At 37.1% G+C, this 24,032-nt stretch overlaps 1 long non-coding RNA gene across 2 annotated transcripts in view; it reads right to left on the minus strand.

Annotated features, from left to right (window-relative positions):
• LOC122141328 overlaps nucleotides 1–24,032 on the minus strand; it is a 44,073-nt gene that overhangs the window by 15,636 nt on the left and 4,405 nt on the right. For both annotated transcript variants that reach the window (XR_006157714.1, XR_006157712.1), the window contains exon 5: nucleotides 17,176–17,350. This is a non-coding gene — a long non-coding RNA (uncharacterized LOC122141328). The remainder of the gene's footprint in view (nucleotides 1–17,175; nucleotides 17,351–24,032) is intronic.

Below are 24,032 nucleotides of genomic sequence, written 5' to 3' on the forward strand. Positions count from 1 at the left end.
CCAATAAGGCTCTATGCCAAGGGGCTTGTACCATTCATTACGAACATCACAGAACAGAGGGTTGCCTTTCATTCACAGAGTGGAGGCATTTGTCTGCCAACGAGATGATGTTTTGTTCCACCAGATGTGCTTTTAACAGGGGCCACATGGTCGGTCAAGGCTTGGAACTATAGGGGGGGGGGCTGTGGCCTCTTCACTGAATCAGATTAATTAAGTCATCAAAGCAGCCCAGTGGCAGTCGGGCTTAATTGTGGTAATTGAGGTTAATAAGGAGCTATTATGCATTGATCACAAGCTTTGTCTTATTGAAGCTGAAAATTGAGCTTGGTTAAACACCCAGAGTGTGGAACGGCAAGCCCCATTTCTGTGACGCTTTTTCATTTCTTCCCACCCAGGAACCCAGGCGATCTTAAGGAACAGGGACAAATTCACAGCATGCGAGCGCCGCGTGGCCGTTCATTCGCTGAGCTATTACAATAATGCACCCGCAGCTTAGCTGAAGGTCAATTTTATATTTGAACAAGTCTCTCAGTGGAAGGTGCCTGGCACTTACTTCTGCTGTAGTTTGAGGTCTTATTAACAACAATCTAGATGGTGGCTTTTATCCACCTGATATTTGGATCGGACTGAATCTTAACCTTTCCGCTACGGGCCACGTTATTAATTAACACCCTCCAAGAACGTCCCTAAACCCTTTCCATCTTGTTCTGCATTAGTTTATTAGGAAGTCATCGCTCTGGGTGAATTTAGACATGTCCTTCGCTAACACTTGACCGTTTTCCTTAAACAAATGTCTCCGACCATATGACAGGAAATCAAAATGACGTGGCCGCCTCTGATTAATGATATGCTTTCACGTCTGGCTAATTTCACCCACGCGCCTCTAAAACCCTGCACATCGTCCACTCTGGTTGGGAACCCAAAGACAAAGCTGTAGACTATGGGTTTAATGAACGAAAAGTCCAGAAACTTCATTCGGCAACTCTAATACTGGCTAATTCCAGCCCTATTACAGACTTTAAGTTCTTGCATTAGCGCTGCTTTCTCCCACACAGTGGCTGGAAAAAGCTCTTCGGGAGTTAATGCCGCAAAATGATCTGCATTAAATAAAACGATGCGGATCGTGCTCTGTCTTTTCTCACTTTTAGTGGTTTCACGCTGACTGAAGGCAAAGGCCGGAGCGCTTCATAAATTAGACGCTTATGGCTGATAAAAGGCCTGCGATGTAAACGCTTAAAGCCTTGCACGATTAATCCGATGGAAAGGCCGCCAGGCAACTGTGTACTTTCCTGCTCTGATTAATGTAGCATGATCTGTTTTGGGCAGAGCTCCACATCCTCACGGACAAAAGAGCACGGCCCTGTATCTCGCAGTGAGTGTGTTCTGAAAAGCACATCCTGAGGGAGAAAACAAGTGTGGTGTGAGAAAGTGAAGTGGTGGAGCTTCCTAGTCTGCCGTGCTTGTACAGAGCTGGATTTTCCCTGTCAGGTACTAGGATGAGGGGGATGGAGAGGTTGTAATTAATCAAAGTCAGATGTGGCTGAGTGCCTGGCCATGCAGTAGATCCCTGTCCTGGAAACTATCTCCTTTTTTTTTTTCCTTTTCCGCTCTGTCACAATCTCTCTGTCTAGCTGAGAGAGCTTTCATACTACAGGTTTCTGTCTGTCTGATGGAGTTCGGTTCATTTAGTTGCTGAGAAAGTTTTTTAACTGTTGGCGAACTGTGAGAATGGTGTTGTGTTTATGTCAGGAATAAGGAAAATATACATTCTCAAATTAAATTGACAAGTTTGATTTGTGGGAATAACATGCAGCATGACCTGTGTTATCTGATTCATGAACAAATTATTCTTATGAGGCAGATCATAAGAATGAATGAATGAATAAGTAAATAATTTAAAATAATAAATACAATTATATTGATATTAATAATGAATGATAAAATGATTTATGATTTTTAACTAAAACAACTTTTTTCCCCACTTTTTTTGGGGGTGGGCCTTGGGTACAGTTTGCATGTTTGCAACTGCATATTTCATTATACTTTTCATTTTAATCAGTTTTTAAATTCAGCTTTTATTTTTCTGTTATTTCTTTGTATATTTTGATTAAAGATTTTAAAATCTTTTACATGTTTTAATTTTTTTTAATCTAATACTTTTTTAAAATTTTTTGCTGATATAAATGTACCTTTTAACATTGTGTATAAATTTTTTATATAAATACACTTGCCTTTCTGTGTCTAAACAAAAGGAAATGAAAGCAAAGAGAAAACAATGAAGCTAGTGTTTTCTCCTCTCAAGACAACAAAGAACCAAATAAAAAAAAAACTGTGCAAATAGCCTGAAAACTATATCTAGGCCTTGCGCTTTGCGTGGAGAACTTTGCGCTTTGGGAGGAGAACTCAAACTCAATAAATTAAAGATTACATCCACCGCCATATGCAGACAAACACACACATATGCCTTCAGAACACAGCGCATCACAATCTGATGTGCTCATTAAATAGGAAAATAAGCAAATATACGGACACATCCTGGCAGGCCGAACACAACTTACAAAGAAAAGAGGCCCAAATCAATTTATTATTTTTGAACCCGACAAGGAAATGGTTTGCCAATTAGAGCGAGGTCGATAAAGCAAACTTAGAATGACAATCCGGAAGAAAAATGGAAGCTTATCACCTTGTTTAATCACACCAGTTATTCACAGCTCTACTGGGAAAGAGAGTCTAAAATAGCACTGTGCATCCTCACTTAATCCAGTATACAGGAACAGAAGATAGAGCCTGGGAGAGAGAGAGAGAGAGAGAGAGAGAGAGAGAGAGTATACAGTAGAGAGAGAGTGTGAGAGAGAGAGAGAGAGAGAGAGAGTACGGATACATTTATTGGACCTGAATGCTCTAAATGCTGACGATTTTGTTTTTTTCTGAGTAAACAGCCCTAGTCAGAAACAGCTTTAAGTAGTCATTACTGCTTCTATGACCAAACAGCAGCATGGCAGCTCTAATTTTGCCCACCTGACCGCCTCTCTTGTAATTGCATTGCGTCCATCAGACTCAACAACATGATTACACGTATGATCTGGAGTATGTTGCATGTGTTGTTGTACGAGGTGGAGTGCGGCTCAGGAGCTGTTTATCAGCTGGGGCAAGCCATAATTACATGCTTTCGAGTGAGACATGTCGCGGAAACAAGTACAGAGAGATAGAGAGAGAGAGAGAGAGAGAGAGAGAGATCATACAGCACCAAAAATGAAAATGTATGTGATTTGACTCTTGATTATATTACGCTGCAACTATCTAATCAAGCCTCTCTGCTGTCAGATCTAATAACAGAGTGCTGTACATTTACTTACTGCTTGACCAAGAGCTCCAATTATTCTGATTCTGAGCGATCTACTTAAAAATGCAAGTCTATAAATAAATGTAGCATATTGTGAAGATACTCGCTGATTATTAAAGGGGGCATATCATGGAAAACAGGATTTCGCTACTCTTTTGAAGTAAGTTTGATGTACTTTAGTAGACATACTCTAACATTCAAAATGCAAAACTCTCTTTCCAGTGCATCTAAACCATTTCTGAACAGTAAGCTGCGAAAACAGGCAAAATATGTTCAGAAAATGGTAATAGTATTGACATCCTAACCATAAACTCTGACCTGTTCTGATGAACTGCTGTGTGATGTGTGCTGCCAAAATATTGCCAAGTTGCACGTTTTGATTTGATTAAAATTAAGGGACTGCTTGACTAAGAAAAAAATGCAACATGACTAATGACTAAAAATGGTCAAAAAAGTGACAAGTAGGCCTGGTCCCCCCGATAACTTGTATTTGGTTCAGCACAGTGATTTTATTCGGTATGGCTCTTGACTTGTCTTTCTTGACTTTGTGTACTGCAGACTTGATATATATCTTGAAAGTTAGGACTTAAAGCTCATTTGCGACCGCTCGTGCATGCATACTTGTGTGGACTTGCATACTAACACTACTGCTATTTACATCTTGAACACTAAAAAGTATACTTAAAGGCTACACAGCAAAAAAAAATGGCTTATAAAATTACAACTGTTCATTGTTATTTCATGTTAGCCCAGGTCCATTAAATAATGTTCACAGATACAACATTATATAACAGATACTTCTGATTTTAATAATGTATTAGTAAATGTTGAAATTAACTAAGATTAATAGATGCTTTAGAAGCATTTTTCTTTGTTAGTACATGTTAACGAATGTTTAATGTTGAGTGTTACCAAATTGTTTTTTATTTTTATTTATTTTTTTGTTTTAGTGAAAAATCATAATACTCATATTTATTTAGAATTAATAATCATAATTTAAAAACAAACGACAATGCACTCCAAAACTTTGGAAATGCTTAAAGCAACACTTTTGGATGATATCAGCATAAATCCTTCCCATTTTTGATCACTTTGCATTGATAAGGGATAATAGAAACAATTTTATTATAATACAATACAATACAATACAATACAATACAATATAATATAATATAATATAATATAATATAATATAATATAATATAATATAATATAATATAATATAATATAATATAATATAGTTTAAATTAATACATCTATAAATCTATAAAGGTTTGTTGACCCAATAGTCTACAAAAAAGAAACCTGCTACTTTATGCCAAGAAATGATAAATATTTATGATATTTTGCAAATCCCCTTGCCTTGCCTAGGGTGGAAACTGTATATTACAACATGAAAACCATGCAAGAAACCACAATTTACATAAATGGACTTCAGGGGGAAAAAGCAACAAAAGTGCAGAAAAATAAATTGTTAAATCAATTGATCCTACAAGAGTGAAAAAAAGTGGAAAATCTAAAAGCAAGCCGCAATGGCGAGGTTGACATTATTCCTGAAAAACTTTGCAGTGCACCTTAAGCCTTTTATTACCACCAGAAGACTCCAGAAAAACACCTTAGTCCTTCTATATTGAGCTTAAATATTGTTCTGGGAAGACACAAAGTGAGATATCTCTTTCTCTCTCACTCGCTATTCTACAGTGCAGTACCAGTGCAGGATGGGGGTCTAATAGACTCTACAGGGACCCAGCATTTAGCACTTCTGAAAGCACTGGCGGGATTCCTCTGCTCCTTCACTGGTTTTGTTTAATACACTATAATACAGTTTTATCCATGGAGGAGAGTTGTTCCAACTCCACCAGCCTCCGGCCTCTTTGATCAGCGGCTATGTCGAACACGGGGTACCTTCTTTTTGTGTGCATTCTCCAATGACTTGCCAATAGAGACGCCTTCCCAAAGAGTTGTGGGTATTCTCTGTGTGGTGCTTCAAAAAAATCGACTCCCTCAGCCACAATGATGAACTAAATGCAGTACAATACGAGAGCATTACTGTATATCTAAAGCTACATTGAGGCAAAATCAACAGTGCTTTTTACATTTTCCCCTGAGAGGATGGCAATGGAATCATAATGTTTTGAAAGCAAAGAGCAAAAACAGTAAATTTTATGCTTACAATGAAACAACACACATGGCCCGACTGACCTCCATCTAATAGAGCGCCTATGTAAAACAGCAACTGACCTTTAAACATTATATGCTAAAAAATAGCCATGCCGAGGCCAGGAACCCCAAATATGGGATCTCAGGGTGCTGTGTGGACTTTAAATCAGGCAGGCTTCTTTTTTAAAGATCCCAGTGCCAAGTAATTGATCCCTAAAGGAAGGGCTTTCACCCGCACAGTTCAGCTACGCTGGCCTTTTTTCACAGAGAAGAGGGAGAAAATGAATGAAAACATCCTGAAGCTACTGCGGGTTAGGCCAAAACAGAGTTTAGTGACTAATGTAAAGAAACAGAGCATGGAACGCCATTTTTTGAGAAGATTTGAGGTCAAGAACGAGCAGGATTGAGTCAAAAACTGGGAGCAAATGAAACATGATATGGGCTAAATTAAGAGTTTTTGTTAGCTGCAATCATCTCAAACTCTCAAATGTTCTCAATACTTATAAACACAAGCAAACAGAAGTGCTCCTTCTCATCTAGCTTGAGAGGCGAAAATCGTTTTCCATTTCTGCAAGTCGATGCCATATCCGCATGAACAAAGAGAGATTATTCCTAAAACAATTAGTCTTTTCCTTCCCTTGTGAAGTGGAGCAATTGATCTGGTGATAAACAAGAGACTTATGGGCTATTGACTCCGGCTGGGTTTAGTGGTTGCCTAGAATTACAGCCTAGAAATACAATCCACAGAACATCTCCACAAGACCACAAGACAAACAAAGAGTCCAGGCTTTGCAGGGAGGCCAAAGACCTGTAATGACCCAGCAGCATTGTACAGGTTTAGTCTGACTAAGCCCGGTTACATCAGTCAGGAGTTATTACAGATGTGATCTACACTTCATAAATCATAAGACATTTTGTATGAATAATGTTAAAAAGGTTGATATAGAGGGTTGATAACTGCTTAGAAGCTAGTTTACAGAGCAAGAGAATGCTGTAAATGCAATAATGCTGTAAATGCAATGATGAGGATGCGGCGACACAATACGTTTTCTAAATTGACACTCCATCATGCGTAGCATAGTTTTAGATATTACACATACAAAACGCACAGTTTAAAAAGAAATAGTGTGTGTATATATATAGAGAGAGAAAAATTAAACAAAAAGCCTAAAGAGATGATACTTCAGAGAAAATGACTTCAAATGATGGCTTTTTTTTTTCACAAAGCAGAAACACGACAGCAAAACTCAATGGAATTCATCAGTCCATCAAGATGTAATCAACACTAAAGGTGGAATACAAACAACTGTCGGCCCAAGAAAGAAGTGATCCAATACAGAGATCTATAATGGATTTATATAAAAATAAGTTTGGCCGACCATCTCCTGGGTGATCTGTTATGTATCACAGTCACTGCCAGTTTAATATGAGAAACCTTCTTATATACTCGAGCTCTTTCCCTGTAGTATGTAGAAACTGCAAATAAAGCTATTAAATAAACGGTAAACACCAGAGTCGTCTGCTGGGGAATAATAAGAAACCCTTTAATTGACAGATTTGAAATCTAAAGCCAATTCTCCACCGCACTGTGATTCCTGTATGCACGTTGCCTCTAAACTGTCCCATAAAATCCTATCACTGCACTTAATTGTTCGATATCAAGCTGAAGCGTCCAAGGTAATTCAAATGTCTTTTGTGCAATGAATATGTGCAATCGCCCTCTTTTCCTATTCTAATTTAATGCCATCTGGGCCACATGATTGGCCCGGTGTTGCCATTGCTGCCAACCGAGGTCAGCATAACCATCAAGCGCTGTAATTGAGTAGTTAGTAGCAATTTTCTCCCTTTAATTTCCATCTGCAAAACCCAGGCCTGGCATGGCAAATAGCACATTACACTCACACAATGCAGCCGACAAGTAATAACATCATTTCCACAGTTTGAAAACTTCCACGAACAAATGACGAATTGTCGGAGTGTGTCAACTCATTCGCCTACAACAGATATGTGTCAATTTCCATTTCCGACAAGATAAACCCAGCTGAACGGGAAAAACAGTGTTGACTTTTTTGCATCTGTAACCAGACCCTGAGCATCAGAATCAGATTTATGAAACCCTAATCTATAACGATGCGCATCTCCCGCCAAAAAGGACAAGGTGCTACTGCAAACTAATGGCCCAACGCAGTCTATCGTTGTGACTTGATAAGTTTTGCCGACAGATTTATGAAGATCGTAAAGCAAAATCAGGGACAAGAATGTAGCAGGCCGATGTTATGGTCGTAAGGAGTCTATCGTTGTGACTTGATAAGTGCCAATGTTTTATATACACATGCACGGATTGCATTCACGTTTGGCCAAGTGGAAAATGAATGCTTTATTCTCATCCTAATGATGTCCTTCTGAATATGAAAGGGGTGTTTTTAAGAAAATGTTATTTAAAATTATACATTAAGTACTGTCAACCCGAGACACAATTCCCTCGTAACATAAATTTGATTTTTATACCACTCGTGGAGAATGGAATCCCTTTTTATACAATTTTGTAATTACTCTGATGCACTACATCAAAAGGAAAAGTAATAATAGTTGTAATTTAATCTATTCTCTCAAGTCATTTTCATAAACTCTCCCTCTGTCTGCCTAATGCACGTTTCATTCATTATTTATAATGCGCTGATGATGTGGTAATGACAATGCCATTGTTTTTTACACTTAGCTGTGATTCAGAGCTTTCATTATGGGCACGGCGGGCCGCGGATTATCAAGGGCAAACAAAAGATAATTAACGACAGGAAGTAGGGCAGCCGAGCCTGGCTGGGCACCGCCAGGAACCCCCCGAATCAGAGTTCACCGAGCACAGGTCTATTTAGAAGACTTGGCTTCTATGAGGAGGATTATCAGCATAATTAGTGAAGGCTCCCTGTTAGGAGGGGAATGCAATTTATTTTTACCTCCTCCTCTTCTTTGCACCTCCTCCTTCTATTCTTTCATTCCCTCTGCCGCTCTCTGAACAGATATCAACGCTGAGCCGGAGGTGTGAGAATCTGAGCATGAATATAGAGCGATCAAGAGGAAGTTAAACAATGGACAGTCAACTAAAATGACAAGGTGTGGAAGGAAATATCTGCCAAATCTGAAGTATTCAGTCAAAAGAGAATGCTTTCAATTAAAATTACTCAATATTATTCCCCTTACACCAGTATAGTAAATAACTATGACTGAAACAGTTGCAGGAATTTATGACAAAGAGTGGTCACTGTGTGCATGTGACAACAATATCACAAATTCTCCACAAATGTGGCTTGTATGGGAGGGTTGCAAGAAAAAAGGCCACATGCAGTCACAACTGAGCTTTGCCAAACGCACCTTGAAGATTCTGAGGCTGATGAGACTAAAATTAAATTATTTGGCCTCAACACCAAACGATATGTCTGGCAGAAATCAAATATAGTATACCATCCAAATAACAGCATTCTTCCAGTAAAGCTTGGAGGTGGTAATATCCTGTTATGGTGGTATTTCTCTGCAGCAGGGATCACTTATCAGGATAGAAGGAAAAATTGATGTGGCAAAATACAGTCAAATTTTGAGGAAAATCTGCTGCCCTCTGCCAGAAAGTTGTCAGTGGGCAGAAGGTTTACCTTCCAACATGACAATGACCCAAAGCACACTGCTGAGCACACAGTGGTTGAAGGAGAAAAAGGTGAATGTCTTTGCATGGCCTGATCAGAGCCCAGACTTAAACCCCCCTGAAAATCTGTGCAATGACTGAAACACTCACCTTCAAATTTTACTGAACTTGAGCAGTTCTGCAGAGAAGAGTGGGCAAATATTGCAAAGACTAGATTTGCAAAGTTAGTAGAGACAGTGAACTTGAGCAGTTCTGGTTGTTTGTTGTTTTTTTTTTTGGTTGTTTTTTTTCGGTGATTTGCAAAGTTAGTAGAGACACATATTTTTTATCTTTTATTTGGATGTTATAAGTCGCACTGATTTTATATGCTTGATGTTTTAATATATATTTAATATATGACATTCTTCACATACTCTAACAGTCCATCTCTTACCATCAACTTTTATCTCTCTTCAGATAAATAAATGTTGTGGATGGCGGTAGAGCTGTCAGAACCCCAGGAGTCCCTGTTTGTTGTTTGACAGTGAGCAGGGAATGACAGCTGTTCAGCAGTACAGAACTCAATCTGTCCTCAACTCCTCAAGAAGTGTGCAGTGCCTTTCACACCTCACACACAACAGGAGACCACTGCACCAACTCTACATCACATCTGGACCACAAACAGAAAGTGTGCTACAGTGCCTGCAGAGGTAGTTGTACTGTACAGCAGCAAGAGTACTCTGTGTGTGCCTCAAGTTTTATTCAAGATTCAAGATTTTTATTTGTAACATACACAATTATATAGAGCATATATAACCAGCAGTGAAATGTGAGTAAATGTGAGTAGTTTTATCATACTGTTCAAAAATGAAGTCAAGTAAACCTAGTTTTTTCAAAGGTTTAATCCTAAGCAACAATGATTTGCTATATATATATATATATATATATATATATATATATATATATATATATATATATATATGTATATATATATATATATATATATATATATATATGTATGTATATGTGTGTGTGTGTGTATGCTGTTAACAATTGGAAAACCACATTTTATTTGCATTATAGATTTAATTAAAAAAAGTACAAAAAAGCAAAAAGTATTATTATACAATATCATAAAAATACATAATAAAAACAGATAGAATAATAACAAAGGAGTAATAGCAACTTTAAATTTACACAATATAAAATTTCCAGTAAGGTATGTTTGTTGAAGTAAAGTCACCGACTCATTTACCTGGGAATATAAATCAGTTGAAGGTTATTTTGTAGCCATTATTATTACTTTTAAATAAAATTAACAAAGTTTAAATGAAAGCCTATATGTCCCCATTTAGACAGCAAAGTATACATTGTGTGTGTGTGAGAAAAAGAGGGTGAACTCACACAGGATTGTCATGTGCATCTACTCTCTGACATGTTTTTCTGAAAATATACACACACAAGAACAATCTGACTATTCAAAGAAAGAAGTAAATACAGCTAGAAGACAGACTTCCTGTGAGAGAGTGTGTGTGTGGGGCCCAGGCAAAGCACCCGAGGACCTGTAGCAGACTTGACTGGCATGCCACCAAAGAGGAACGCCTTCAGTGTGACTACTAAGAGCTTTGGCAGGATTTTTATTAAGGAGTTGGGACAGCATTCATTTTTAAAACCTCCTCAATAAAATATCATACAGTCGTTTCATATTCCTCTGGATTATAATGATATGAATATTTAAATTTAAATGCATTCTGAGCACGAGGTCTCTTCTTCAGTAAGGCATCAGATCTCATTTTCTACTTAAGCTGCTCTATCATGTTTATGCATCTCCACATGCATGATACATATCTCTCTCTCTTTTTCTTTCTTTCTTTCTTTTTTTTAAGCTTCTTAATGCAACCCGGGTAATTTTGCCTGACTTTAATGGGTGATGAATTTTCACTGGTGATCTTTTATCTCTTTTCGCCTCCAAAAAAATAAAAAAAACCTATGTAATATGATCAAATTTTCCTTTCATGCAGAACAGAGTGTTATCTGAAACGTCACACTTTGTTGCAATTGAAGAAAAAACTATGAATCAATAAACTTAATCAGTATTACAGTTCATTTCTGAAATGGAGAGGTATGATTACTATGTACATACAAGTGAAGAATGTGACAAGTACTGAGATGTGACTCAAAAAAAGGCACTGATTAGCAAAGATCTGCTGTGGGAAGATAAGGTGCATTACAAATCACAAAAAGTAGCCAAAATGCACTCATTACATTCTTGGTGGAAGCTAGAACTTCTGTGAAATGGTGACAGACCCTGATATTATCTCTGAAACCAAAGTCCTCTAATCTTTCAGCTTCCTTGACAAGATGTTGTCTTTTTATTTTCTGATGGGTTCAAAGACGCTGGGAGATCGAGGATAATCTCAGTTTAACTTAGCCAATGTTTAACTTAAGGATGTGGGGGGGGGGATCATTCTTCTCTGCTTTATGAAAGTGTCGTGCTACAGTTCCAGCAGAGGTGATTTCTGTTAACAATTTCTTTGTTTTCAGAGAAAGACGAATGTAACAACATTTAAGAATTTCGAACAGAAGGACATGTGAGAATAGAGAAACTAACCACACAGTTGAGTATGGGTCCCTCCTTCAATGTTTCAGCCAACATTTCTACCGTTTCCATTGTTTGGACAAACAAATAGTCCCACCTCCATCTTTTGAAAATGACTTATTTTACTGCTTATTTGAGCAAACACACTGGTTTAAAAGTACATAGGTGCTGTCACATTTACAGTTGTTCAGCAAATTTCAATTCGATTATGCATTTCATGTGATATTGTGAATCTTCACCATGCAGATTTCGCAACTGGTTCAAGTTTTGCCACATTGACCAACAGAAAGCTGCTTGGTTTGAAAGTGATTTCTGTGAGAGCTGTGCTTCATACATTGCTACACTATTGCCACTAGACAGTCTGCGAAATGTAGCTAATGTGACCAACACCTTAAAACAAATTGAAAAAATTAAACATATCAAATTTAAATAAAAAGAAACTCCCACAAGTTACTGTTTATATGAGCAAACACACTGGTTTAAAAATATAAAGGTGCAGTCACATTTATCATTGTTCAGGCGAAATTCAGTCATCTCAGTAGGAATAAATAATGATTTTCATAAGATTTCTCCATGCGGATATGCTGCATTGACCAACAGAAAGCTGCTTGGTTTGCAAGTGACTTCTGCATGAGCTGTGTTTATGTTCTGTGGAACATAAAATAAGATATTTTAAAGATTGTTGGTAACCAAAAAGTTTTGCTTCCCATTGGTTCCCAATAAAAATCATTGGGAACTCATATAATGGAAGTCAATGGGAACCAAAACTGGTTACCAACATTCTTCAAAATATTTTGTGCGTGTGTGCATGTTCTGAAGAAGAAAGCAATGCATACAGGTTTGGAATAACATGAGGGTGAGCGAACGATGACAGAATTTTCATTTTCGGGTGGCTTAAGACAAAAATAACAATGTCAGCTTTAAATATAGAGAAACTCCCACTAGTTACTGCATGTATGAGTGAACACACAGGCTTAAAACTCTATGTGAGGATGGAGTCAAAAGAGTGGAATTGATTTCATCCCGTTTGCCGGAGCCACCTCCGAGGGTGGCGTGGTGGTGGTGTCGCGGTGGCCCCCACCACCGACTTTGATGTTGGGGGTGGAGTAGGTGGGTAAATGGCGAGAACGCGGTGTCTTCACATAAAACGGAGACAGTTGCCGGCACTTGGCATTTCCAGTGCTGACAGGCTGGCTTGTTTGTTCACTCTAATGAGCACTCGGACTCCATTAATGAGCGGACTGAATCCATTATCATCATCATTTCAAAAGGCAGCCCTGCACTAAACAGCTCCCCGCATTAGTTGCTGTTGCCCTTGTTGTTTCATTTGATCAGTGGTGGCAGCAGGGACTCGCCTCTCTCTAGCCTTTCCCACAAACACACATACATACTGTACACGCTTGCGATGGCTGTGAATTTGTGGGGAGAGAATTAAGCATGGAATGGAAGTTACAGATGCTACGACCCTGACAGGAGTTAAAATGCAAGCTAATAGCGTAATGACTTTGGAATTAGAGATGTGAAAATCAAAATTTTTTCAAACTATGGCTATTCGATGGGTTGCATACTGTACTGCATAATTTACTGAACGATTTAAAGTCCATTACGCAAATCTGACATGTTTTTGGGACATTCACATCGCACAAAACAGTGCAACTGTTAGTACAGCTGCAACTTGAGCATGAAATACCCCTCTCTGAGAAGTTTCGCTAACAAATGAAGTTTCTCAATTCATTCGTTATTTTTTTTTAAAATATAACAACAAGGACAACAGCTATTATTATTTTCTTTATTATTATTGCAATAATGTAGCAATGTTTTAGCTAAAATGATAATAATAATAATATAATATATCTTGTCACAATTAAAAAAACAAAAATAACAACAATTCATCATTATAATAATACTATTAGTATTACTGTTGTTGTTGTTATCAATGTTTTAGCTAAAAATATTAAAGCCTGAAATTGCTTTAAACAACAACATCAATAATGATAAATGATATCTATTATTGTTTTTGCTATATTTAGTAGTAATATTTTAGCTAAAAATATTAAGGGCTGAAATTGATTTAAATAATAATAGTAATAATAATAAAATTATATATTTTGTAACATTTAAAAATATAATAACTATTTATTATTTTGATTATTGTTATATTTAGCAATAATGTTTTAACTAAAATATCAAGGGACAACAACAACAAAAACAACAATAATAATAAAAATAAATTATATATTGTAACAGTTAAAAATATTATATTATCTAAATATTGTTTTGAATATTATAGTTTTTTGTTATATTTATCAACATCTTAGCTTAAAATATTAAGGAATGAAATCGCATTTTAACAAAAATGTAATAATAATAATAATATCTCTTGTAAAATGTAAAAATATAATGACTGTGTTAAGATTATTATTGTTGCTATATCTAACAATAATGTTTTACTTTAAAATAGAGCACTGCTTCTAAAAACAAAGGGAGTAAAACCATCTGAAGTCACTTGTTGACCTCACTAATCAACCATCCTGACCCATCCCTATTAGAAAGAGAAAAGAGCTGGGTGAAAAAAGACAGCGAGCAGGAGAAGCACATCTTTTGTAAATCATAAACAATCTAAGCTGGTAGGCAGTATGAAAGTGGGCGGCGATAACATTTCCATCTCTTTGCCACCTTTCTAAGGGACATCAAAGACCCAATTAAGGCCCTCTGAGCAAATGGCGTATGTGGTAGCAGCTCTGGAGAACTGTCACAGGGTCTGTGTGTGGCTGTCGACGCCCCAACTCACTGACAGCCTCCTTTACAATCCCAGCCCAGCTCCATGTGCCCCTCTCTTTCTCTCTCTGTTAAAGGATTTTAATTAGGCCTTGCCTGCTCAGGCTCACACAGCCCTTTTGTATGTGCTGAATGGTACAAGGACTGTGATTTGGAAGCCCTTCACAAGCAGTCACTGATGTGAGAGAGAGAGAATGAGAGAGCGATTGAGAGGGAGAGAGAGAGAAAGGGCTCTTTCATTTTGATATGTGGTACTTCACTACACCAAGAGACCCCCCACCCCCCACCCACCCTATTGTATGATCTCCCCTCATGAAGAACTGGAAAATATTCAAATGTTAACGTGCCCGTGTTGGCTTTGATATTTAAGACAAAAGGGTACAGCGTGAGACTTACAGTGACACTTCACAAACTGGAAACGGGACATTTCATCTGATGTGTCATGATCTACCAATACGCTTTCAGAGAGCGTGTGTTTGAGCAGCTGATTTCTTTAGCGTGCATGTGCATGTCAGAATCTCTTCCAAAAACAGCTATTTTATTGTGATTCTTTTCTATAATAACACATTTGTCACAAGGTTTCGCCAGAACATAAATGTGCACACCAAATAAATGCAATCTCCTTAACATCTCAGCTGTTTTTACTATAAAACATTTGGTGTAGAAAATTTTTTCCGAAATTGCTTGCAAATTTCACAATTACAAAGAAATGTTTAGTAACATTGAATAAAATGTGAAATTTTGAAGTAAAAAAAAAAATGTATTTGCTTGTGAAACTCCAATTATGTTTTATTGATAACTTTGAAAAATCATTTTTTTAAAGTGTGTTCAGCAATGAGATTATCTGGAGATCAACTTAAGTCACCACTGAGTCCCTCCTGTCACTTTTTTTCTTGAGAACAGAAATCACAGTAATTTTATAATTAATGACATATTTAAATATTAATTTATCTGAGCTATACTATCCAAATACATTTTCCAGCTATTAATTTTACTGTATGTCAATAATTGTCAAGTTATATTTCCCTTAAGATACAGTAAAAAAAAGGTCTCTTAAAAGCCTAAGATTTTTAAAAATAAAACAGGTCAACTAAGTCAATAATTTCATTTTTCATTAATTGAATGTTTATATATACAGTATACAGCTATTTTTATCAAACATTTGCCACAATAACACTAAATTTTGCATGAGATTGCATACTAAACATCTATTACAACATTAACAGGATGAAAAAAATCCAGATACAGTACATACATACACATTACAGCCTGGCACAAGCTGCAAGTGCATCTATACGGAGTGCTTGATGTCGCCAACTCTCAGATCTCACATGCCGAGGGCATGATGCCTTCTCCATCACCCTGCCATCCTCCCCTTTGTATCCCTCCAGTGCAGGGGTCTCCGTTTACCAAGCGTGCCCAAAGCAGGCGGGCAGCCAGCCACTGTAACCCTCCCCAGCCAAGACATGGCCTGCTGGGACACTGTCCCCGCTCTCACTCCCTGACATTCCTCTCTGACAGCCCTTTACATCTGCCTGCACGGCACTCTGTCGGCAAAAAAATTAATACCCCAAGTGACTGTGTTTTAATTAAGCAATTTCATGCAAATTACACATTTTAGATTGTCAAATAATATACTGCGCAAAATGGAAGGCTGGCTGATCTGATATGGAGGGAGCGTTTTTCTTCCAGGGCACTGTGCATACATGGAAAAATGAACAAAAATGCTAATTTCTAATCTATTATGCAAACAGTATCATACTTACATAGATTTGCACGCCTTTCTTGGTATGGCTAAGCAATGGCTTTGTATTGTGTATTTAAGGTGCCTGAGTGTTTAAAAGTCACCAGGAATAAAATTTGTGCTGGTGAGAGTTCAAGTTTGTTTTTGTTTGTTTGTGTTGGTCTATTTAAATTACACTGAACACAAATTAGCATAATGAATCACATGAATGCATAATGAACAAATTAAACCTAAATAATAATAAAAAAACAGCCATAATTTTAATGCCAATTATACTGGGGAAAAAATAACATTCTTTTCTTACCTTACACTGTTAGGAGATCAGCCAATATAACTAACAATATGTACAAATTATTCAAATGGGAACAAAAGCCTTTTTTTTTTCCTCTCCCCAAGTTGATTTGATTTAATATTAGAGTAGAACTGCGAAAAAACAGGCCTCTTGAAACCTCAGGCGAGCACAGGTAGCACAATGAGGCCCTCATTAACAAAGGCAAGGGAGGATTCTTGCTGTTTCTTTGTGATTCAAATACATTTAATCAAAGGTTTGTTTCAATATACTGGTACTTAATAGTGTACATTACCGAATACAATAGGTCTGAATGAATTGAAGTCTTTCTAGTAGGCTTTTTAATGGGAACAAATAGCAGGATAGGAGTAGGGAACCGAAGCGGTAATGGCAGGGTACGACATGGCTGTTGACGTGGTTTCTTCATCTTCAGCACTGAGTTGTTCTTTAAATGGACCCTCATACAATAATCGTGCCCCGTGCACATTAAAATCAGGAAACAATAAAGGAATGGGGCTCCACACCAGGTCTAAAAGATCCTTTCCCAATTACGAAGCTTTGAAATCAAGACTTATGAGCCCCTCCTGTGTTTGTGTGCTAGAGTGTGTGTGTGTGCGTGCAAGTAGGTTTTTAAAGCGATCCCACTCACCTTAATCAAGTCAACAAGGGGGTGGAGTTGGGTGCCTGGATGGTGCTCGTGTGTGATTGAATTTTGAGGCGTGCTTTCCAAGAACCGAACTGGTGGCAGCACGGTGTGACTTCTCCAAATGCACTTCATGGGAAGGTCACATGCATCTGCGGGGTCCAGTACACTGAGGTCAGAGCTGTTTGAGGTGAAATAATGTTTGAGTCAGGTGAGGAACTAATGGTCAACTTGAGCAAAAGTGGAGATCCAAGCTGGAAACCACAATTCAGAACAGCAGAGAGCAAAGGCAAAACAATGCTAAAAGCCAATAATAAAACACAGCTAACCATCTAACCATTCCATACTTACTTCTGCTGTTGTTTATGCATGTAAAAAACGGTCAATTTAGCATGTAATTTAACATATTGTTGGCTTTTTATAGCACTTTACAAAAAGGTTTCATTTGTTAACTACATTAGTTAACATGAACTTACAATGAACAACACTAAGGCATTTATTAATCTTAGTTAATTTCAACATTTACTAATACATTATTAAACTCAAAAGTTGTATTTGTTAACATTAGTTAATGCACAGTAAACATGAACAAACAATGAACAATTGTATTTTTGTTAACTTACATGAACAAAGATTAATATATACTTTAAAAATAACATATCACCCACTGTTACCTAATGCATTAACTAATGTTAATAAATGAGACCTTATTGTTAAGTGTTACCTAACTGATTAATAGTTCTCAAATTTAAAACAACTTCTTCATAAATTTATATTTGTAGGTGTCAAATGCACATTTATTTTTATTGATAAAAACACGCTCTGCAAAATAACATTTCCATTCCAGTATACTTCAGGTTCTGTATATTCATTCATTCTAATAATTCTTGAAATTGAAAAATAAAGTTTTTTAAAAAACATACCACATGTACACATATTCCTATATCTTGGTGGTTTGGGCCTAAAAGAGGGGTGCACTTATTTATTGGTCTTGATGTTCTTCAATTAAAAAAAATGGTTCCTTTAAGAATTGTTCACTGCTACTATCATGCTATCTATCTTATTTTACAATGCGGAAGTAATCCATTTTCCGTGAATGTCTGAGACTTCCAGTTAATTAGCCGCTGTAGGGAAAGTTACAAATGGCCACGCCAACTCTTACGGGGGAAAAAAAGTGGATATGTTCAAAAAATATTGGATATCATCTACCTTTAAAACACATCCAAAGAAGCATAATAAGCTTTGCTTCAAGACGAGCACTTCTTCAAGGCCTCTTGTTTCCCTAACCATCCCGTCTTTTGTTTCCATCTTAACGTTTCCGTCTCTGATCTAAACAAGGAATCTGATCTAAATTTGAGGGCCACTCCGTGTCCAACCATGTTGAAATCTGCTGTTGAGTGAACCAGTGGCGTCAGGCGGCCCATGGGAGTGCTTGCCATCCTGCGGTCAGCCCTGCAGATATAAACACAGCTCCAATGACAGAGCTGGGAATCATGAGCTGGCAGACAGGCGTTCTCCCTCTGTTCACTGTAACAGGATATTAAACAGTAATTATATCCTGAGGCAATCTGATTAGCACAGTGAAAAAGCCTTATTGATCCCAGGTGTGGATTAGCAGCTGAGGATAAATGTTTATCCTGCATCTCTCCATGACGGTATAGAGCCACTCAAAACATGCATGTCAAACAGAGAGAGTTTTTGCCAGTATCAAGATGAACCCAGTCTGTGAGAGATGACGAGTAAACGAGTTAGAAATGGAAAGCTGCAGAGAAACGAAAAATGGGATAAATGACGTATGAGGCTGGGCATTACATCACTTACAAAATTTACTCTAAGTATAAATATAGACCGGTTTAACTCACTGCAGACCTGGCACAGAATTGGAGAAGTTCACTTCAAGTGATGGTATCAGATATTGATGGTACCAAGGTGCTTTTTATAGATACCAGGTACTAAATAACTCAGATTCATTTACCAGGGTATTTATAAGGTACTCTTGCAGACAAGTAGCAAAATCATGGTGCAAATGTTTTATTAATATATACAGTGGGTATAGAAAAGAATGACTCAGTCATTCTATATGGATTAACTATAATATTCTGCAGTTTTATTCCGTAGTAATAACTCGTAGTACTATTAAGTATTACAAATAATACTATGGTTATACCATGGTATATCTCCAAAAAGCCATGGTATTATAATTAGACATTTCCAAACATTCATGATATATGATGGTTTCATGTCCAAAACAAAAAACGGTGAAACAGTTACACTCCAATGCATTTAATAGAATACCATGGTAATCCTATGGTACATGTCTGAAATTCCTGGTATTATCATTGTACCCTGTTAAAGAACATGAAAAGATGTGGTGTTCCAAAATGTGTCATAGAATACCGTAGTAAAACCATGGTGTCTTTAACAAAGTTCGCACTGTTGTTATGACCGCTGCTCAAGACGTGATTTGCTAGAAACTGTTCCCAGAGAATGACGAGTCTCTTGCTGAGATGACAGGGGGCACAAACATCCTTTTGCAGTGTGCGGCTCATTAAATCTGCCTCTGGGTAATCCAATTGATCTGCAATTCGTTTTAAGTAGCATTAAATCAATGCACAGAGACATGAAAAGCCGGGCTCCTCGTTGACTTCAGTGGAGCTACCTGCAACACTTTGTAATATTGATAATATGCCACTCTCTCCATTTGAGCTTTCTTTTTTTCTCATGCAAATGATAGCTGTTTGTAACCAGGCCTGATCAGCGGGGTAAAAAAAGGGAGTTGAATGCCGCGGGGAATTGATTTAACTCTAGAACAATGCCAGGAAATGCAATGCTTTTCTCTAAGTCTGCCTGTGTGGAGAGATAGTGTTTATCTTGAGTGTAATCCCAGCTTCTCTGCGTCTTCAGTGGAGACCGTGGGACTAAAGCAAGAAAGACGCTGTAAATAAGGATTTCCACCTGGCTTTGAACACACCACACATGCTAAGTGAAGGACTTTACTGTCTAAACACTAGGGGAGAGGGATGAGATGTGTCAGTGCAGTACAATAACGTTATTCTTAATGAGAATGATCTGATTTTACATTCAAAACATCTATAAAAAACTTGAGAAGCAACACTGTGCATGATGCATGTTTAATAAAAAATGTAATTTGTCTTTTTTGACTTGTTTAATGTAAAAGCAAAGGGAAAAATCAGCCAGTTCGGTAAGACAAAATACGATTATATCTGAAATATAATCTATGAAAACAAGTCTTAGGCCTGGTTTCATAGTCAGTTTAGCAGATGTCTTGAAATATAATTAGGCATATTAATGTCCTTTTAGTGAACAACTTATTTAAATCACAATATCAGCATAAATGTCAACCGGGGGGAAAGCATTTGCATATTAATAGTATATAGTAGAGAGGTGAAGGATTGAACAAACAATGTAATTCCACAATTAAAGCACTGCATCGCATCAGGCATTACAGTTCCTGCTATTGACGAATCAAACTAAATAAAATTAGAAATGGATTCCAAAAGCAAGCTCCCGGTGTGATGTGCAGCCCGTCATCTGAATATTACAGCGTAATTAGGTCAGGCTGTTGAATTTTTAATGCTCTCTGAAATCATATTCGTGCTTGCTGTGTGTCAGGTTGAGCCCGGCTCCAACGATACATCATCATGCAGTGACACCAACATAATGGCCATCCCTTCAAATGTGTGACCTTTTCCAAGCGTGCACAGCCCAGCGCGACATATTCAGCCTCTGCGTTTGGCAGGAACCCCCTCACATGTCATACACACCAGAGGGAATGAATGCTCAATACTAAACTATGAAATAAGCCTTTGATTCATATTATTATAGACAATTCAGGACAGTTTTACAGCTACTGTATTTGTGTGGTGTACAGTACCACACCACTTGTGTAACTAACTGAGCAATATTTATGATATGAATAAGATCTCAAATCCTAGGACCTGAGGAAACGTGTGCAACAGCTTTTTTTCGATCGCAGACTTATAATTTATAACCAATTAAAAAGGCAAAAATATCTAAGACCTAAATACCATTTAGATTTGAGTCATCTATTAAATTGGACCAAATCAAGCAACCACATATTAAAACCACCCAGACCACCTTAATTGCACAGCAATGCTCTTCGACTTTGGACATGCTTATTGTTGAGATTTTATTAAAATATATATTTTAAAAATATTTACATTTTTACTTTTTATTAAAATTACATATTTTGCTACTTTTGTGAAAAAATGTTACCTTGATCTGAAAACTGTTCAGCAAAATATGTTTTTTTTTTTTAATTTTTTTATGGCAATTGTGCATTAGTAAAGAATTTAGCAAAATATATTAAAAAATTACTTACATTTTTAATAATAAATGAACAGATGAATCACTTTTTCACTATATTTTCCACTACTTTTTCCAATGACTTTTATGTATAAATTGCATTGTTTTATCTTGCCCTGATTTATTTATAAAAATGTGAAAATTGTGCAGCAAAATAAGACTTTCAAATGGCAATTGTGCATTAATAAATACATTTTTTAAACATTTATATTTAAGCCTAACCTTAACCCTATAGTAGGGACATGCACTTTATACTGTGCAGTACTTTTGCATTACACTGCAACAACTTCATCTTAAAAAAAAAGTGTAACCAAATTTTCTATAAAATTATGAATTAATACATTTAAAATTGATGATTTAAACAAACTAAGCCTTTGCATAGTTTTCAAGATCACTTTGCTTCGCATTAAGTCCTGATCATCCTGTTAGGGTTTATTTGTCTTTGACACTGTCACTTAACTATTATTAACTGAAAAAATGCCTAGATGTGAAAACAAAGCCCATGCATTTGCAAAACCCATTAGTTTTCACTGCTTCCTAACAATTGTAACTCTTATTTTACTTTAAATTTCTGATCTCATTATTACAATCTCACTAAAATTCATTATCCATTGTGTGGATGCCCTTACCTCGCTCTGTTGTACATGAGGAGAGTGGATACTGCAGGGCCGTAACAAAGAGCCCTTTCTTACATCAGGGTCTTTAATATGAACAGCTCTGTGAAAAAGGTTAAAGGTCAATGGTACCCACTTTCCTGACACTTTTAACCCCCTAATAGACAAAAAGAGACAAAGCATACAATTATCACTGCTCTCTGCCAGGTCAGACAGTCCCTCTCCTATTAAAACAGATGTGGATCAGGAGAGAACTCTAGCTGACACTCTGCTCACCCCCAGTGTGTAAAATCCTTCATTAGAGAGTGATAGCTCATCCTGCGCCAGCTTTTCAACCCAAACCTCACTCCTGATCCCATAATTATCCCAAGATGGAAATGATTGCATCTGGAGTTTCCAAACTGACAACTATATTTGCACCAAAATAATCCTCTTTCTTGGCTCCTGATACCTGAGAATAATCTACCCACTGAAGCGGGAAGGAATTGTATCCCCCTGCTCACGCTCAGACGAAGCCACTCGGTAATTTAGCCATCCTGCATGGGCTTTTTAATGCATGGTGTATTCTAACTGGAGCCTTTAGCTTAGCCTGTTATGCTGTAATTTAGGCCTGGCTCGGAAGCTGACAGCTTACATATGTGCTGTGTGTTGCGGGGATCCAAAGATTACAGCACCTGCCAATAAAATGCACAACGGAGTGCTGAGAGGCTAGTAAGGAGTGCGGTTGCGAGCTCTGCGTAGACATGGTGTGAAACTGACCCTACAATCCTCCATGGTATCCATGTTAACACCCTCAACTATAACTGGGTTTTTACATAGATGAAAAGTTTGGGCCCGAAGGCAGAGCTGAGGTTTGACTCACAGGTTTGTGTAGGCCTACAGAAATGTTTAATTATCTCAAATAATTACAAAACAAAAAATGTAGAATATAAACTATTAATTAAAACTTAAAAATACAAATATGTTTAATTTCAATTTAAAATCACAGTGATCCAAAGGTGTTTGAGTATGTATAGTGCAAACAGCAAAAGAAATGCTTGTAAAAATGTTGAATAAGAGAAAACGTGAGTCACATTATTGATAGAAATCGCACCTTAAAACAGTAAATTGATATATAAACAAACAATATAATAATAAAAAAAACTAAAAAAAAACCCTACTAAATATAAAATATAATACTAAAACATAAAAGTATAACAATATTTATTTTAAATCTTTCCTAACAATAAAATGTCTAAAAGTGTATGTATGTATGTATGTGTGTGTGTATATACAGTATCTATAGTGTGTGTATAATGCAATCTGCAGAACAAATGATTGCAAAAAAAGTGTTGAATAAGAGAAAACGTGAGTCACGCTGGCTAGAAAATTAATAGAAATTGAACCTTAAAACAGCATTAACAACTTATGAGGGTCATTCATTAACCGTCCGGGTGTTAATCCATCACTGAGAGAGAACCATGAAGGACGTCCTCTTACAGGGCCCTGGCAGGAATAATCACACTTTTCTGAAATTAAAATTCAGAGGAGGGTCCATGTATTACCGGCTAGTGAAAGGCCTTGAGATAATAAAGGCAACGTGGGTAATAATAAATAGAAGACAGTGAATGAGAGTCATAAATACCCCAGCGAGCGCTAGTACAGAGACATGTTTAACAGTATCATGACGATGGGTAAATACATGCTGTTTATCCATTTGACCTGACACCTTCGATGAAGATGTGGAAGGAGCAATGTGTGTGGGATGAAGAAAGACTCCCATCACAGGTAAAGATTCAGAGCAACTATAACAACTATTACAAACGCTTTGTTTTATAAAGGAGCAGAGAAGCATGACTTCTGTGTATAATTACTGAGTGACTGACTTAAAAGTTCAATTCAAGTTCATTTCATTCCTTTACA

The sequence above is a fragment of the Cyprinus carpio genome, chromosome A4 (genome assembly GCF_018340385.1).
Source record: "Cyprinus carpio isolate SPL01 chromosome A4, ASM1834038v1, whole genome shotgun sequence".
In the NCBI taxonomy this organism is placed as follows: domain Eukaryota; kingdom Metazoa; phylum Chordata; class Actinopteri; order Cypriniformes; family Cyprinidae; genus Cyprinus; species Cyprinus carpio.